This window comes from Rhinatrema bivittatum, chromosome 9, assembly GCF_901001135.1.
Source record: "Rhinatrema bivittatum chromosome 9, aRhiBiv1.1, whole genome shotgun sequence".
NCBI classification, from domain to species: Eukaryota; Metazoa; Chordata; class Amphibia; order Gymnophiona; family Rhinatrematidae; genus Rhinatrema; species Rhinatrema bivittatum.
Window position 1 is genome coordinate 172,890,421 of NC_042623.1, and position 12,169 is coordinate 172,902,589.

The following is a 12,169-nucleotide window of genomic DNA, read 5'->3' on the forward strand; positions in this document are numbered from 1 at the left end:
AATCCCCGTGGGTTACTGGCTACTGAATCCATTGCTCTTACCACACCATTGTGTGTATCAGAGCTATTACCCTCCTCAGAGGCACAAGACCCCACATTTCCTCCTTCTTGTGTCTCTTTCTCCCCCATGCTGGGGGGCTTTGGTTCACAAAGTCCAGGTGGTAATGAACCAACATGGGGGGGGGGGGGGGAGGGGAGGGTGTATTCGGCGCTCCCGGGCTTAAAGATAGAAATGAGGTAGGTGACGCCACTCCATGCTCTATGGTAGGCATCACAGCACCTCCAACATCAGGAGTTAATTCTGGGGCTGGATTGAAGAATTTTTCAATCTTGGATTGATTTTGAGACGAGGTTACTGGGGAGGAGGTAATTGTCACCTCCCTCAGTTTCCCCTTCCTTTTTGTGTGTGGCATCTCTTATACCAACGAAAAAGTCACGAGGAAGTAAACTTCAATCCTATCCAAATAATTAGCACTTGGTTCCCTTTAATGGAGGATCCGGAACTTCAAATTATAATAAAAGTATAAACTTACTGAACGAAGATATTCTCAGGGGCTTCCAGGAGCTTGGTTCTCAGTTCTCAAGCAAAGCGGTGCGCGCCCCTTGGGCGCGCGTGGCTTAGGCAGCGCACCGGCGTCAGCTGCGCGCCACAGGGGTGTCTGTTCTTATAGCCCTTCCACCGGCTCCGCCCTGGAATGTCACACCCGGAAGTCTTTAGCGATTCTTGTCGGGCAGAGAACTCTACCCCGAACTCGAGCAAGAAATTCAAGGTAATAATTAATGTCCTTCTCCTCCTGATAAACTTGGAATGGTGTGGACCCATGCCTCTTTTAAAGTCCCCTGATATGCACGTGGCCAGGCTAATTAATAACATATGCGTGCAAGTTATAAAATAGCCACATCCCTGGGTGCGGACCGACGCACACAGTCAAATATGCACCTGCGTGCCGGTTTGAAAGTTACCGTCCCTGTATTATAAATTATAAAATGTCTTATCCTGGATATTATTTTTACTTAAAATATTGTACGTAGACCTGCAAAATTAAATAGTTCTTTTTTTGTGATTTTATATATAAGGGTCCTGACCTGTCAAACACTTTTTCCAGAGTATCAGGATGGGAAAAATACGATGGTAACTTTTAAACAGGTACACAGGCACACATGTGTGAACATTCGGCGGTCCGCGCCCAGGGACGTGGTCATTTTATAACATTCGCGTGTATATGCTTACATGTTATAACATAGCCTGGACGCGTGTACATGTGCGCTCAATTATAAATGGATGCGCACAAATCACGTATCTACCATGTAAGTGGGGAAATTTTGCAAGGCACGCGCGCTGATGCCATTTGCTGTTTCCCCAGTTCACCCAGTTAAGGGATAGGACTTCCAAACCCAGCTGTTGTAATAGCCTCCTTTCCCCCTGTTAGACCCCACTCTTAAAACTCCGGTGAATGTCCTAAATTTTTTTTGTTTAAAACTTACACGTTGTCCATAGCAGAAGTAAAGTTACGCAGCAGTGTGCGCCAGTGCACATACATGTGCATGCACAAATTTCAAGTGTGAATCCCGGAACACCCATATCCTGCCCCTTTTCCTAAACTTTTTATTTGTGCCTGCGGTGGGAAATATGCACACACACAGGCAGCTTATAAAATCCGCTCTGCGCACGCTGGTCTGATTTGTGCACATATGTCCCTGTTTTGGCACGCACCGGGCTTTTGAAGTTCATGTAAAAGGTTCTTGATGCCTGCATTCACTGAACGTGGTAGGACAGATTAACACAAGCTTGTACATGTATCAGAGTTTTCATGGTCCTAATCAGTTTGAGTCATCCACTGCTAATATGATTTGGAAACAAGAACTGTCATCCCACAGTCATGATTCACTTTGATTTTCAGTGCTTATAAACTCACAAAATCTAGTAATTTAATGAGTTATAGATAAAAATTCTGGCCATAGACTTTCCAGTGATAGCTCTGACATGCCAGGTACTTAAAAGATTTATTTTTTTCTTTCAAAGTGAGCAACATCCAGAAGATACCATCTGGTCTTAAAATGTTCAGATTAATTTGTGTCCTCATGATGAGGGTATCATGGATTGTTAGCAGTTCCACACTTTTGTTGATGCCTCATAAAAAAAGGCATCAGTTAAGCACCAGAGAAACATTATTGCATTAATACTACTCTATTATTCTGAGTGCAAATTTTACTTTTGAAAGAAGTATAACTGTCACCTTTAGAAAAGAAATCAAATGATGTACAGGCTACCAATTGAAGGTTAGAGTTCGGTGATACAGCACCTAGGAGCTATATTTCAAGGCAGCGGTTCTCAACTGGGGTTGTACAATATAATGGTATGCTGCAAATAGCTGGAAGGTGTGTCGCTGACCAATGGGAGACTGTTTTCTCTTTTCCTTTGCCTGGGACAGCAGTAGTCTGGTGTCTCCTCCTCCTCCTCCTCTGCTGATGACTTCTCTTCTAGACCTGGTAGGACACCAAGTCTGTCTTCCCCAACCAGGCCAGAAATGAAGCAGGTAATGTTCTCCTCCTCTGCCTAGCTGCCAATTCTCTCTCCTCCTGTAGGTCACCAACTTTCAATGATCCAGAGGAGAGTGGGCAATATAGCTCCGTCACCCTGAGATGGCCAGTTTCTGAAATCCAAGTGATCATGTCAGCCATGTATGGTCTGTATCCTATTAAACGTTGTCTACCAATTGCCCAGCTATTGCACTGATGAGTGAGAATCAAGAGGTTTACTTGGTGGACTAAGAGAACATAAGAACATGCCATACTGGGTCAGACCAAGGGTCCATCAAGCCCAGCATCCTGTTTCCAACAGTGGCCAATCCAGGCCATAAGAACCTGGCAAGTACCCAAAAACTAAGTCAATTCCGTGCTACTGTTGCTAGTAAGAGCAGTGGCTATTTTCTAAGTCAACTCAATTAATAACAGGTAATGGACTTTTCCTCCAAGAACTTATCCAATCCTTTTTTAAACACAGCTACACTAACTACACTAACCATATCCTCTGGCAACAAATTCCAGAGTTTAATTGTGCGATGAGTGAAAAAGAACTTTCTCCGATTAGTTTTAAATGTGCCACATGCTAACTTCATGGAATGCCCCCTAGTCTTTCTATTATCTGAAAGAGTAAATAACCGATTCACTTCTTCCCGTTCTAGATCTCTCATGATTTTAAACACCTCTATCATAACACCTCAGCCGTCTCTTCTCCAAGCTGAAAAGCCCTAACCTCTTTAGTCTTTCCTCATAGGGGAGTTGTTCCATTCCCTTTATCATTTTGGTCACTCTTCTCTGTACCTTCTCCATCACAATTATATCTTTTTTGAGATGCGGTGATCAGAATTGTACACAGTATTCAAGGTGCGGTCTCACCATGGAGCGATACAGAGGCATTATGACATTTTCCGTTTTATTCACCATTCCCTTCCTAATAATTCCCAACATTCTGTTTGCTTTTTTGACTGCCGCAGCACACTGAACCGACGATTACAATGTGTTATCCACTATCACGTCTAGATCTCTTTCTTGGGTGGTAGCTCCTAATATGGAACCTAACATTGTGTAATTATAGTATGGGTTATTTTTCCCTATATGCATCACCTTGCACTTATTCACATTAAATTTCATCTGCCATTTCGACACCCAGTTTGCCAGTCTCACAAGATCTTCCTGCAATTTATCACAATCTGCTTGTGATTTAACTACTCTGAACAATTTTGTATCATCTGCAAATTTGATTATCTCACTCGTCGTATTTCTTTCCAGATCATTTATAAATATATTGAAAAGTATGAGTCCCAATACAGATCCCTGAGGCACTCCACTGCCCTCTCCCTTCCACTGAGAAAATTGTCCATTTAAACCTACTCTCTGTTTTCTGTCTTTTAGCCAGTTTGTAATCAACCACTGCTGCTTCTGCTGTGTGCTACTGACAAGGAAGGGAGAGGAGGGGAGTTGCTGGAGATGGTAAATAAATGTAGCTTTTTCCTCACTATTATGTGTATATGTGAGGGGGACGGGAATTGGTGACTATCCTGGGGATCTAGGACTACTAGAGATTGAAATGGTGAGATTGAGGGGATTGGGGTGAGGCTGAAAGGCCCAAGGACCATTGTCAGGCTAGGGCTTGGCAAAGTACAAGACACGGTTAAAAGCACAACTTTCAACTTGCTGGCCACAGGATATGAACCATGGGTATCTTCTAATTCAATACAAGGTTTATTTATTGTTGCGCTGGAGGTGGATTCTTGGGCTAAGGTGGTATTGACGCAACCAGTGGCAAGAGCCCACGAGTCCCCACTGTCAGCAGGTGGAGTGGGCTGAAGCTAGAGGGCACTGGAGCTTCACCTATACTAGCCCACATTCCCCTCGGGTTGAGCCTTTGGGTGCTGGGGCCAGCAAGACTTAGGCGGGGCTCGAGATAGTATATTAAAGATAGATGGTTCAGCCCAGAGACAGCAGCCAGCAGGTGGTGTAAGTCTAACCAAGCACCCAATCTAAGCACCAGGGAACAAGGAGCAACTAAAGGTGCTTGAGCAAAGAAAGGCCAAAGCCTTGAAAGTCCACATCCAGAGGATAGAGGCAGAGGCGTCGCTGTCAAACTCAGATGGAGGCTGGCGGCCAATGGAAGCTGTGGCAAGTAACATAGAACTCTGGATAAGTAAGAGTCTATAGCAAAGTTATCCATAGCAATGGTCAAGGCACAGAGAAGGCAGGCGTGGTCAGGCATAGCAATGGTCAAGGCATGGTCAGGCATAGCAGAGGTCAGGCTTGGAGAAGGCAGGCAAAGTCGGACGTAGCAGAGGTCGGGCTTGGAGAAGGCAGGTGAGGTCGGACGTAGCAGAGGTCGGGCTTGGAGAAGGCAGGCGAGGACGGAAGTAGCAGAGATTGGGCTTGGAGAAAGCAGGCGAGGTCTGATGTAGCAGAGGTCAGGCTTGGAGATAGTCACAAAGCAGAGTCAGCAAAACAGGGTCAAAGTCCGTGAAGTCAATCCGAAGCAAGGAACAAGGTAGGAATGAAGAGACAGGAACCAGGAACAACGAGGAATCAGGAACACAGGGAGAGATGAATCTCTAGAAGGAACGAGCACTCGATCACAGGGAACCGAGGAGACCTGTTGCAAAGGTAACACTTAGGAGCGCTGCCCGAGCTTAAGTACGCTGAGGGTGATGACATCAGCATCCGGGTCCGTGGCCAGGTTCCCGCCGCGGACCCTTTAAAAGCATTAGAGTTGCTCATGCGCGTGCCTAGGAGGGGGCACAGCGCTGTCGGCGGTGTCTCTCCACAGAGCAAGCGGAGAGGCCTGCTTGGAGAAGGAATCCTGGCTGGAGGTCCCGGACAGCATGGCAGGACCATGGACACTGGCAGGGACCCAAGGTTGGAGCCGGCAGCCGACTGCCACCAACAACGGAGAACTGAGCGCTGAGGTCCGTCTGGGAAGGTGAGAGGGCCGCCCCACGGGCCTCAATCGTAACATTTATAACACAAAAGGTAACACATTCTTTTTACTTTCATTACCTTGAACATAATTTATAGCAGTGGATTCACAAAACGTGCAGTCCAATCAGTTACTTCACAGCAGAGGCATACTAAAGAGGGGGAGGCGGGGGCCGAGGAGGCGGTCCGCCCCGGGTGGCAATAGGGGGAGGGGTGCCATTGCTGCCGGCAGGAAGGTCCTGCGGTGGTGCGGAACAGTGACATGGCGGGGAAACCCCCACCAAAAAAAGCAAGGTCTTGCAGTGGCAGAGGCCAGCGGCGCCACCGGTATTTCCTGGAGCTGGCGCGGCGGTAAAGAAGAGGCCCAGTGTTGCCGCAGGTGTTCTGGGAGCCGGCGGCAGAAGAAGAGGCTCTGCGGAGCCGCTGTCAGCCGAAGAAGGGAGAGATTGGCCCTCTGAGAGTGCCAGTGTATGGGGGTGTGTGTATGTGTATGATGGGGTGTGGGGGTGTGTGTGTGGGGAGGGGTGTATGAGAGGATGCCTGTATGTGTATGAGATGGTGAGTATAAAGAAGCATGCGTGTGTGTGTGTGTGTGTGTGTGTGTGTGCGTGCCTGTGGGTGCGTATGTGTGAGAAGGTGCCTGTGTGCGTATATGTGAGAGAGTGCCTGTGTGCGTGTATGAGAAGGTGCCTGTGTGCGGGGGTGGGGGTGAGGGAGAGGAAGCGAGCGTGTGTGTGTGCATGGGTGAGACAGGAATCATGTGTGAGAGATAAGAGGAAGCGTGTATGTGTGTGTGAGCGAGAGAGATGGAGGAAACGTATCTGTCTGTCTCTTTCACACCACACACACGCATGCACGCACACACACACACAAGCTTCCTCTGTCTCTCACCAAGCATATGTGTGTGTGAGAGACAGAAGGAGCACATTTTGTTTGTGTCTCTGTGTGTGTGTACCCCGGTTCACGACAGTCTCAAGGTGACAGGTATGGAGAGTGGGGGATTTTAAAAATCCTTATTAGTTTTAATTACTGGGTGCTATTTGAGGTCTGCTGTTTTGAAATTCAAGCCCAGGAATTAACCCATGTTTTGGAGAAGTTAATCAATTGGCCAAGTTCAGTTCTTGTTAATTCAAGACAAGATGGTTGCGAGCTGGAAAATAGAACATTTTGAAAATTTCAGGAGGCACCTTAAATTGAGATTTATAAACTTCCCCAAGTTGCAAATGGTTCCTCCTTTAGAGCATTTTGAAAAATATATGGTGGACGTTCTCGAGGTAACTAAAAATGCTATACCTCCATTATCTAGAAAAGTGGAACAGGAAGATGGCCAATCGATTGGAGAAGCATCCTTTAATATAGTGAACCTAATTGCCTATTTACAGAAATCAGCGGAGGAAGAAATTCAAAGAGCATCACATCTGGTTTCATTTGTGTTTGATCAAGATAAAGACAAGTTATTTCTGGGTGGGAATATATGCGTATATCCTGATTTATGTAAAAAACACAAGATTATCTCAAAATATTTCTGGAAATGCACCAAGAGGTATTAGCTTTGGGAGCATTTTGTATTGTTCATTTTCCTTGTATATGTAAAGTTAAATTTCATCAATTTACATATACCTTTTTTTGAACCCTTACAGTTAGGTTTCTTTTTAGATTCAAAGTAGATGGCAACTGGAGGTGAATAAGGAATCAGTTGAGATTGTTGTAATTGTACATCCATAGGTTAATGGCTTATTTTTAATTTTCCTTTTTAAATTATTTCTTTATCTGCCATCCCCTCAGTTGTTACAATGCTGCTTGCAGTCGGGCCCACGAGCAGCCTCTCACCTCGTTGCCTGCGCCGTGCCGGTCAGGACAGCGCCTGACTGCCTTCCATTCTTCCTCTGGGCCCCGATGCCGGTTCTGCTGGCCTTTGCAGCTGTGAGCCGCTGCTGTTGGCTGCTCCCACATGGCCTGGATGCCTCGACGCCGCTATCTATCTTCACGGCCCCGGTGCCGTCGCTGTCTCTGCCTCCTCGCGGCAGAGAAGCCGCTCCCGGGACTCCTCTTCTTGCGGCAAGGAACCGCCATCATCGCTGCTGCCTGAGCGGAAGGGAAGCCGCTGTCCTCTTCATCCTCACACGGCAGGGCCGCTGCCGCCTTCCTCTCTTTCCACATCGGGCTTCTCTAGGCGCACGACTCTGCATTTCATTTAAAGGGCTAGCGGTGGGAAAAGCCCCGCAGCCCCAATGGATGATGTCATCTTCCTGTGCCTTGTTCAGCCCTTTGAAAGGGCTCAGCTTCCATTCCTCAGGGCCTTTGCATCGGATCTTCACAGTTGCCTGTAGTCTCTTCATCTGACAAGGTCTCCCGTGGTCTGCTTCTGTCCAGATGGTTCCATGTTCCATGTTAGATGTTCCTACTCTCCGTGGATGCCCCAGTTCTCCGTTGGAGCTCCTTCGTCGCCTCTTCGGTGTCCTGATGTTCCATGTTCCTGATGTTCCAGTCTTGGTCCTGATGTTCCCGTCTCCGGCTCTTCGTCCTGCTTCCAGGTTTCCTGCTCATCCACCTTTCTTGTTGTGCCATCGTCGTAGTCTGTAACTAGCCCATGTGGGGCGATGTAGGGCGCTTCATGGCACGAGGCCTGTCTTCTTGTCTGCAGCGCAAGTCTCCGGAAGGCCCTTGCTTTTAATGCCGAGGTCTATTCCTGAATCCGAGTTCTGAATCCTTGAATCCTGAATCTTGAATTCTGTTCCCGGTCTTCAGAGTTCCTTGTTCCTGCTTCCGTCCATGCCCTAAACTCAAACCCAGAACCTGCTCTGCTTCAGCGTGGTCCACAACCAGCCACAGGCGGCTGTGAAGGGCATGCCTTAGTGCAAGCCTCTCCTGAATCTTTGTCATATTTCCAGTTTCAAGTCTTCATCTTCTCGCCTGGAGTCTGCTTCGCTTCCAGCGTGGTCCACAACCAGCCATGGGTGGTTGTGTAGGGTGCACTGCGGTGCAGTCCTCACCATGAACTAGTGCCTGAATCCTGAATCCTTGTCTGAGTCTTCCAAGTTCCTTGAGTCCTCATCTGAGTCTTCCAAGTTCCTGACTTCCATGTCTCATCTTGTTCCTACCCTCAGCCTCCGTCTGGCCTCACGCACTCGTCGTTCCCAAGCAGCGGGTCCGGAAAGACTACCGAGTGGCTGGAGGGCTACTCTTGAGACCAGCATTGCGTTGCTGGGTCTCACCTATGCATGGAGGTCCAGTGGAGGTCCAAGCTTGCCTTGTTCCAGTCCTCGAAGTTCCAAGTCTCGGTCCTGGTCCAACCTTGTTTCAGCTCCAGCCCATACTTGAACACTCACCTCCCATGGTGTGTGTCTTGGGGCTCCTCCCTGAGCCGTGCCATGGTCCAAGGGCTCACATCCCTCTAGACTCTAGAGCAAGCGACCGCACCTCTGCGCTCGCAACATCAATGGTTTTTTCCATCTTGGATTTCCGAATATTAGTGGGTTAACAGAAGATTTGTGCTTTTTTTTTTTTATTATTATTTATCTCTTTTCTTTTCATGTTACTTGCATAAGTGCTTCTGTTTCAGTATTTCAAATGTATACTTGTGTAATTATTTGAAATCATAAATAAAAATTTAAAAAATCCCTCAGATAATTTTTAAACAATTGCAGTGCTGAAAGTATCATTATTACAGGAAAATTCAACAAGTGCAAACTTTTTTGCTCTCTTCATGTTCTCCAGCCACTCCAGTTTATTATGAATGCTCAAATTATCTTTTATGTGGGCCTCACTGGAGGGGTCTGTAGGGTGGAAATTTGGCCATCCACATTTCCCAGTCTCTTATCATGCTCTCTCAGTTTAGATTCAATGCCTTTAGAAAATTTACCATTTGAGAAATTGAGTCCAGCAATATGTTTTCAGTTCAAATTACCATCTTCCATACATCTGTTAAGGTGATATAAGAAATAGCTGATAGGGTCTCTTCACCAGCTTCCCCCAGACCATGGGAAGGGTACACAGCCACTGGAATAGGGAGAATTTCCAAACATATGTCCCCTTACAGCATTTGTTATCTAGTCTTGGTTATCTTCTGAAGAAACACTCCAGATCTCTGCCGGACTTCCTCAGAACACAGCAGTCCTCCAAAAATCTTTTCTGGGGCTTCACTTATCTCAGTCAGGCTCTCCAACAAAGCTTCCATCTCCCTCCAAATGCTGAGCTGATTCTTCCGTTCCCAAGGAGATCACACATGGAATTCCCAGGTTCAACAATCAATCGCTGATCTTCAGGCAGAGCCCCAGTTGTCCCTGGAGCAAATCCAATGCTTCCAGGGTCAACTGTCAGTGGTGGCAGTTGAAGGATTCTCTCATGTGAACACAGCGAGGCTCCCATAGAAGCAGAAGAGTCTCCACTTTGATCTCCCTATGCTGAGTCCAGTAGTCCCCTGACCAAGCGGGAGCTTGGGGTAAACTAATAATTTTATCTTTTCTTTTCCTGCCCAAAATGGACTAAGAAAAGGAAAGAAGTAGTAGTGAAACTGGGGGAAAAAAATTAAAAGTGTAGGGCTTTTGTTGCCACATCCGTCTTAAGCGCTATCTTGGTTCCCCCCTATTTTTTAATTCTGTTAGTTATTGCTCATACATGTGTGCCAACTTGTGAAAGCCCCTAAGAAAGAGATTTATATAATTAAACTATTATCATATGCCTTTCCAAATACTGTAAATCTCAGGGCAAGAATACAACAGTATAAAATAACAAGTCAATAAAACAAAAACAAACAAACAAACAAAAAATCTGTGCTAAGCATAAATAATAAGATAAAATACCAAAAATTAAACCAAGGCACCTAAACTTTGGTTGTAGTTGATTAAGGAAACAGGTAGGTGAATTTGTGAAACACAGAGCAAGTCTGATTCACTCTTAATGGCTGGATGCCATGTTGGGGAAATGTAGACTTTTCGACTGGTTATAAGTTGAATATGTGTAATTGGGGAGACAAGACTCTACTTTTTTAGTAGTGATAGAAAGGGGAAGAGATTTTTATGAATTTATTGACAACTCGATAGGATTTGTGCGTATGGTATTTGGAATTGGTTACATATCTGTTACTGTTCAGGAAAATAATTCAAGGTTGAACTGGATTACATTGCTCTGAGCATTATTATAGGGTTAAAACAAATGTCATAATCAGGCATCATCATTATTGAATAAAATATTATACAAATTAAATTCAGGCTTTTAGTATTTACAGTATGTTCTGAAGTATTAGTGGGTAGATTTTTATAACAGTTGGGCCACACAGGATGTTTCATAAAGTTTATTCAGCAGAATAACATCTTAAGGCAATAGTCAATTTGATCTTTTCCTAAATGTGTTGCCATAGATTTTCCTACATGTTTTACAAACATTTATTAAAAGCACATTGAGAATATGAGTTCCCTTCGGGCAAAATGTTTTTGTACTTAGCTTTTATTCAACTCAAGATTGCATATGGTTAGAACCGGATGGAGACATCAGAAAATTGTAATCATTTATCACATCATTTACTATTTGGTGCAGAAACACAGCATACTATTTTCTTTGATTACTAAGTACGTAAATATTAAGGGACCTGCCTTTAAATTTCCATGGATTTATGTGTTGAAGCCACTTGTGCATGTGTTAGTTACTTCCTAGTCTATTGGGTAATGAAAGATGCATAATCGACATTACAGGGTTTGTGGATGTAAGTATAGACCAGTGGTCCCCAAACCTGTCCTGGAGGGCCACCCAGTCGGGTTTTTGGGATATCCTCAATGAATATGCATGAGAGAAAATTTGCATGCACTGCCTCCATAACATGCAAATTTTCTCTCATGCATATTCATTGTGGATATCCCAAAAACCCGACTGGCTGGTGGCCCTCCAGGACAGGTTTGGGGACCACTGGTATAGACTGTAATAGCCCTTTGTTTAGACTTACAGAAGGAACCTTTTATTCTCAGTTACAAAAATATCACATTAATTTGATTTTATACAGAGAGTTCAAGAAGTTATAAGTTAACTTGGAAAGCTAGAAAAATCAGATGTCAGCTTAAAGGCAGGATGCAAGGTTTGCCATGATACCCCATTCTCTACAGAACTGTGCTGTGAAAACAGCTTATTTTTCTACACTTGAGTTCTCAGGATTTTCAGCATTATGATACTAAACCAAAGATTTTACTCCTGAGCTAAAGCAAAAGCTTTCCCCGCTGAACTGTTCCCTATGTATTTTAACCTGGATGCTCATTTTATTCTATTCTTTCTTCCTGTCTCTGGTACTGTATAAGGCTTTTCTTATTTAGGGCAAATGAATATGCTCATGTACAGGTTCTCGTTTTATCTTTGCATAGTTCTGTCATGTCAGTTTGACATATGGACCTAATTTTTAATGATTATCTACTAGTATCTGTTTATGACAAAAATATTTTGAAAATCTGGCCCCCTAATATAGTATGAGGCCAGTCCAACTAGAAATGGACTGAAATGCATGCTTTTCTTATTTGAAGCTTATGATGGTAACTTTGAAACTGCTGCACAGGTACACATGATTACACTCCTATACACATGTGTTGCATAAAAGAGGATGTACGCGCGTACATGTGTACACAATTTTATATGGTGCACGCAAATGCCACCTCTACCACATAAGTGGGTGAATTTTATAAGGGATGAGCGCCGACGCCATAGGGAGTTTTCCCAGTTCATTCCCA